Consider the following 6,853-nt stretch of genomic DNA (forward strand, 5'->3'; position numbering starts at 1 on the left):
TAATCATTTATCCAGCACTCGCGTCGACGCCCGTTTCTACCAGGTCAACGCCGTGTGCACCGCTGCAGCTTCGCATCCCATCAGTGTCATTTTAGGGGCGAAGCTCCTTATAGCAGCCCCCGGTCGCCCCACGTCGTCGTAGTAGTCGTTGTAATGTGTAACCAGTCTTACATTCTCACTTTCCAAGGTGGTGCTGGTGAGAGATTTTTTCTGTGCGTTGTTGAACAATAAAAATTGGCAGCGTGCGTGTTAACTAAAAACCGAATTCTCCTGTCTCTAACTCCCCCTTAGCAGCCATTGCCATGTACATTGAGCACTATCTGACAAGAAAGGGTTGCTACGTTACACTCGCTGGGCATAACCTCCTTGGTTTTAGAAAGGTTTAGCGAGCGTTTGGCCGCAGTGCCATGAATACAGTGAACTAGTATATACCATGAACTCGAGGTGGTTAAAGATGGGAAGTAGACACGAAGCGCAAGCCGTAAGAAAGTGTGCGTGTGCCACCTCTCGTTTAGTTCTTGGAATGTCCGCTGGATGGCGGTGCATATGCAGAATATATGATGAAAAGAGGCGAGATGGTGGTACTTGGAGTGTTGAATAGATGGACGAACGGACACACAGACAGATGCATGGACGGACTCACGGATAGCTGCACCAACGAATGGATGCATGGACGGACGCAGGGGCGGATGCATTGACGAACGCAGGGACGGACGCACAGATAGACGTGCGGACGCACGAACACAAGCACGCACGGACGGCCGAATGGACGCCCGGACGGTTACACAGACGGACGCATGGACGGATGGAAGTAAGAACGAATGGACGAACGGATGCTTCACCCCTCTCTCCGTCATTCACTCCGAGGATATGCTGCCATTTTGTTTTTGCTCTTAAAATGACGACGCCTTGAATGAGCGCATATAGAGCAACGGTGGTTGCGATGATCTTGTTAACGCCGTATTCCGGTTTGTGTTAACTACTTCAACTACCTCAAAAGGTTTTAATGACTATGAACGTGAGTCGTCTGGATTAAAATGCGCCAACAGGCTAAGCTGAGGGGAATATAGCATTGCTGTAGCGTTGTGTAGTATACGCAAAAGCAAAAGCGCAGGTTACCTTATTACGGAAAAGCGCACACCTTCGGAATTGTATGCTCAAACGATGACGCTTTGATTGAGGGCATATCGAGTAACATTGTTCTTGTTCATGCAAATTTCGCGTGGTTGATTAACCATACGCCTAAGTATGTCAAATCCTTCAACTAAAAAAAAAAGTCCCAGCTTTGCCGCAAAGGCGAAGCAATGAACGCAACAGCAACAAATTTGAAGGTTACGCGCAAAATGACGAGATAGAAACGTGCCTCACGTTTCTCACGCAGAAACGACGTCCGAAACGTGCTCACAGGTACAGCACGCAAATAAGCGTCTCAGTTGTTACTTCGTTGTGTCTGAAAAGCACGTGCTTTTCGCAAACGGAGACTGCAAAGACGGCAGTGACCTTTGTGCGCCCGGTACTTTCAACAGAATCGTTCCAGGTAAAGCCAGAGGCCAGCCGAGACGTACGATTCTCTCCACCGGAGATAGGGACTTGTGAGAAGCGTCGCTACTCTCCTCTAAGCGGGGCCAAGTATGTGTGGGAGATTATAGCGCGCGCCGCCGCGCGATGTGCCGACGCGCGCTCATCGCGCCATCTTGCTGATAATGCTGAAAACTCGACAATTCCCTCCGAGATGCCCATGAGCAGGGGTAAGTAGTAGATATAAATAGCTTGCCATCAGACCGGTGACAGACGGGATCCTCGGTGGCTCCCTGGTTAACGCCTCTCACTCACTATTTAGAGGACGCAAGTTCGATTCCGTTCTCCGGAGTCTTTTTATGGGCTTTCTTTTTCTTGCATTTTCATATATGTAGGTACGTATACATATACGGCAACTCACATCAATGCTGGCAGAAAAACCCAGCTGAGAGTGTCCATATAATTGCTATCACAATAGAAGGTTTAATGTTGATCATGGACGCTAGTCGTCGGTATGGACTTAAGCCAACGTCGTTGCATCAACGATAAATGGAGCGCTAACAGTGTCTGATGTATCAACCAATCATCTAGTTCTTTGAAGACTCTAATTTTTGTGTTACACCGATTATAGTGATGAAGGCATCAACCATACCTTTTGTGTACTCTACTCTCAATAAAGAAAGCATTTTCGATTGCAACCTAACGAAATTTATGGTCACAAAATGCAGCCCAGCTGCTCTCTTTAAAACTACGATAGGCAATGCATATGCAAAAACCAACATCTGTACACAGGGTAGGTTGTAACAGAAGACACAAAGTGCTTCGATGTGGTAGCCACTGTCAGATACAGTATTTTGGTCCAATTTAAGGGGCGGCGCTGCTTAATCCGTAGGTCGTGCATCCAGGATGTATGTATAGTAGTAATAGTATTCTCTATTTATTACATCAGGTGCAATGCTGCACCCCACCGCAGTGGTCTAGCGGCTAAAGTACTTGGACGCTGACCCGCAGGTCGCGGGATCGATCTCCGGCTGCGGAGGCTGCATTTCCGATCGAGGCGGAAATGTTGTAGCCACCTGTGCTCAGATTTAGGTACAAGTTAAAGAACCCCCGGTGGTCGAAATTTCCATAGTCCTCCACTACAGTGTCTCTCATAATCATATGGCGGTTTTGGGACGTTAAACAGCACATACAGATCAGTTGCGACCTCGCGGGGGATAGCGAGACTTCTTTGAATGAACGCATTCGCACTAAGAAATAGTGAGATGATTTTCCGTCTGAGGTATGCTTTTATTTCATATTTGGTCTTATAGAAAAAAAATTGGCAGATCCTACGCCCAGTGGGAATCGATGATATGCGAAGCACGAATGAGAAAGGTTTATATGTCACTTTAAAGTCAGCAGAACGTCACGAGGTAAATGATGCCGCATGACTTCCGTGTCATGATTATCATGTTTGGATGTGTCGTTTACCTTCGTTATCTATTCACGTCACGTGATACCACATTTAGTATATTTGAAACTAGCGAAATGACGGCGAACACGCTATGAGCGTGGTATATTGTCATGTTTTTACATGACACACGTGTCGGGATTATCATGTTCGCACCAGTCATATACTTCCGCTATATATTGACGTCACTTGACACCAAATTTGGTATATGTGGAGCTAGCGAAACGGCCACGAGCGCATCATGAAGAGCCCCATATACTCCAGTGTAGCGTTGACACGCTGGGTACAGCGATGCTATGTTAGCAATACGCGAGCACTCAATAGTCTGACGCAAGGAGCGACCGGCGAGACCAGCGTCCATCGGCGCCGCCCGACGGCAACCGGTGCGAATCGCGACATGCTGCATTTCGTGCCGATGCGTTACCCAGACAACACTGCGTCTTCCTTATTCGTAACGGAGGGACGCCGGACGCGCTGAAACACGCATGCGAAAAAGCAACGCAGCGCGGCGCGTGCCTGCGAGTGTATTGCAGGACCGGCGCCTGGCGTGGCAGCGCCGGCGTGACGCGACGAAATGAACGCAGGTGAGCACGCGCGCCGCGTCACGTCGAAATGTATTGGCGCCATGACTGTGGCAAGTAGTCATGTTCTCACATGTTGCATGTTGATTATCATGTTTGCACCAGTCACATACCTTCGACATTCAATGACGTCACGTAATACCAAATTTGACATGTGTGAAGCTAGCGAAACGGCCACGAGCGCATTATGAGAGGGGCAAGTAGTCAAGTTGTTACATGACACGCATGTCGTGATTACTATGTTTGCATGTGTCATTTACCTATGTCGTCCGTTCGTGTCACGTAATACGGAATTTGGTATATGTGAAGCTAGCGAAAGAGCTGCGAGCGCATCATGAGCCAGGCATGTAGTCATGTTGTTACATGACATGCATGTCATGTTCATTATGTTGGCACCAGTATCATGCCTTCACCGCCTATTCACGTCCCATCTATAAGTGAAGCTAGCTAAACAACCACCAGCGCATCATTAGCGTGGCGTGTATTCATGTTCTTACATGACACGCATCTCATGATTATCATGTTTGCACCAGTCACTTACCTTCGTCATTCAATCACGTACTGTTATACCAAACTTGGTATATATGACGCTAACGAAACAACCGCAAGCGCATCACGAGCTTGGCCTGTAGACATGTTGTTACATGACACGCATGTCATGATTTTCATTTTAAAATGTATGGCTTGTGTTCCCCATGCAATTATGTCGTACCATACCAGTTTTGCAACATGCCATTTGAAAGGAACTACCGCAAGAGCTGCGTGACCGTGAAATGTAAATCGTGACATTCATGACATCCATGCCGTGATTTTCATGTCATTACTAGTCAAATATTGTCTTCATACAGACAAGGAAAGCCGTACCAAGTTTGGTATCGATACTATTATTGAAACGGCCAGGAGAGCTAAAAATCATAGGCGAATAGATAGATAGATAGATAGATAGATAGATAGATAGATAGATAGATAGATAGATAGATAGATAGATAGATAGATAGATAGATAGATAGATAGATAGATAGATACATAGATAGATAGAGAGATAGATAGATAGATAGATAGATAGATAGATAGATAGATAGATAGATAGATAGATAGATAGATAGATAGATAGATAGATAGATAGATAGATAGATAGATTACTAGGATAGAAACGCGCAGCATGATTGCAGTAGCCATGAAATGCTCCACTTTTATTATTGAGTCTGATAATTTAAATGAATTGTAGGCTTTGCCAACGTAACAGTGATGGTAGCTAGTAATCGAGCATTCGATTCCCATAGTTGGGGTAAAAAAAAAATACTGGACTGCCCAATATCCCGCATATGGGCACGTTTAAGTCTACTGTGTCTTGAGTAATCTAGCAATAGTACTTCAACAAAACGCTTGGGTGGCGAATTATGGAGCAGGAAACGCGCTTCCATGCGAACCTTTTGTGCCGCCATAACCAGAGGCGCAAAATGCATACTGGTTCACTACGCGCTGGCGCCGAGAGCACCGATGTTTCCGAATAGAGTGTCTGGGTTGTTCTTAGGTGGAATCATAAATTTAGTAGCTGCTGCTTTAAAAGCATCTGTCTTGCAGCACTTCATCAGAATCAGGCTTTTATGAAAAAAAAAAGAGTGCGGCTGGTACGGTAGCCCACCTCAGGGGAAAAAAACTCCCAAGCATTTCCCCGAGGGTGAACATGGTTAAGTGCGAATGCACGGGGTGATGCTATGAGGGGTATTTATTAATTCGCACTATTATATTTATTATTCACACTATGGTGCCTTTATGGTGTAATGGTTCCTGGGAATTGCAATTTGATCACACGGGGGAGTTTACGTTATCTCCGTGGCGAATGCCAACCGATTTTAACTTTACTCCCCCTCATAGCATCACCCCGTGCATTCGCACTTAACCATGTTCACCCTCGGGGAAATGCTTGGGAGTTTTATTACTGATGATGATGATTGAAGTCTAATTAATGAACCTAAGTGTTGTTTGTCATGAAGCATTTGAACACAGATACATTATATACGAAGTATTATTTATTTACACTTCACGATTTTCGTACGATGCATTAAATGCACACATCGCGAGCGCGTCACACACACACACACAAATTACACTACAGATTAGCACCTATTCGTGTTATCGTTGTAGCTCACGGTTGGTACCAGCGCTTTGTGATCTGAGAAATGTACGGTGAGCGGATCCGGCAAGACGGAGCGGACCGTACAGTTCCTACTGAACGCCAAGTCTATGAAGCCACCGTTGATCGTGGTCGGAAACTCGAGAGACTGACACGTCATCGAGTTATTGTTCAGCATGTGGTCAACCAACCAGCCGTTGTCCTTTCTAACGTCCACGTTAAAGTCACCCACCACCACAATCGGAACCGAGGGACGCGCGCGCACTGACTCACTCTCCATCGCCGCATCCATCTGCTCCAAGACGTCATCTCTCGAGAGGTTCGGGGCCAGGTAGATCATCGCCCTTCTCCGCCTGACGCTTGCGTTGTCGTTCCGCTTCTTGGGCCGCGTTCGCGGCTCGATGCTAACGCCTCATCTCGGCCTCGCGAGCGCGCAGTTCACCAACCGCTGCACGCTTCGCCCGCTTGTCCTCGGCCTCGCGAGCGCGCAGTTCGGCATCCGCTGCACGCTTCGCCCGCTTGTACTCGGCCTCGCGAGAACGCTGTTCGGCATCCGCTGCACGCTTCCCCCGCTTATGTTCGGTCTCACGAGCCCTTCGCAGCGCCGCCTTGTCTTCCAACGTCGGCGAAACCACCGCGGTACCGTCACCTTCAACGACGGGTGCAGTGCTGGCATACGGTTGTACAGCATTCGTTGTTGATGGTAGCGTTGCCTTCGGGACATCCATCGCACGACCCGCTCTCGACGGGAGACTGAGAGAGAAGGAGGGCGCGCGAGAGAGAGGGGTGCGCGCGCAGCTGCAGCGAGCGAGGATAGCGGAGGAGCGAGCGAAGGGGGAGGGGGACGCGCGCAGCGGCATTAAAGATATAAGGCGCGTTACTGACACCGATATCAGCGTCGCGTCCGTGGCTTATTCGGTAGAGCGTCGCGCTGTGGCCCGCCATGTCCTCTTTCTTTTAAAGATAGAGAGAAGACTGCGGACGCCGCCGACGGTGGTGGATGGTTTGGGGTCGCTTATAAAGCGTATTCACACTTAAAAAAAAGGGGGCGGGGGACTCTGCTCTCGTTTGTGGACGTAATTTGCGCCTGTCAGCTAATAGCCAACGAAGAGCCAGTAACTCCTAACTTTTGTTCAATTGAAGCCTATATATACTTTTTAGCGT

The sequence above is a fragment of the Rhipicephalus microplus genome, chromosome 3 (assembly GCF_043290135.1).
Source record: "Rhipicephalus microplus isolate Deutch F79 chromosome 3, USDA_Rmic, whole genome shotgun sequence".
In the NCBI taxonomy this organism is placed as follows: Eukaryota; Metazoa; Arthropoda; class Arachnida; order Ixodida; family Ixodidae; genus Rhipicephalus; species Rhipicephalus microplus.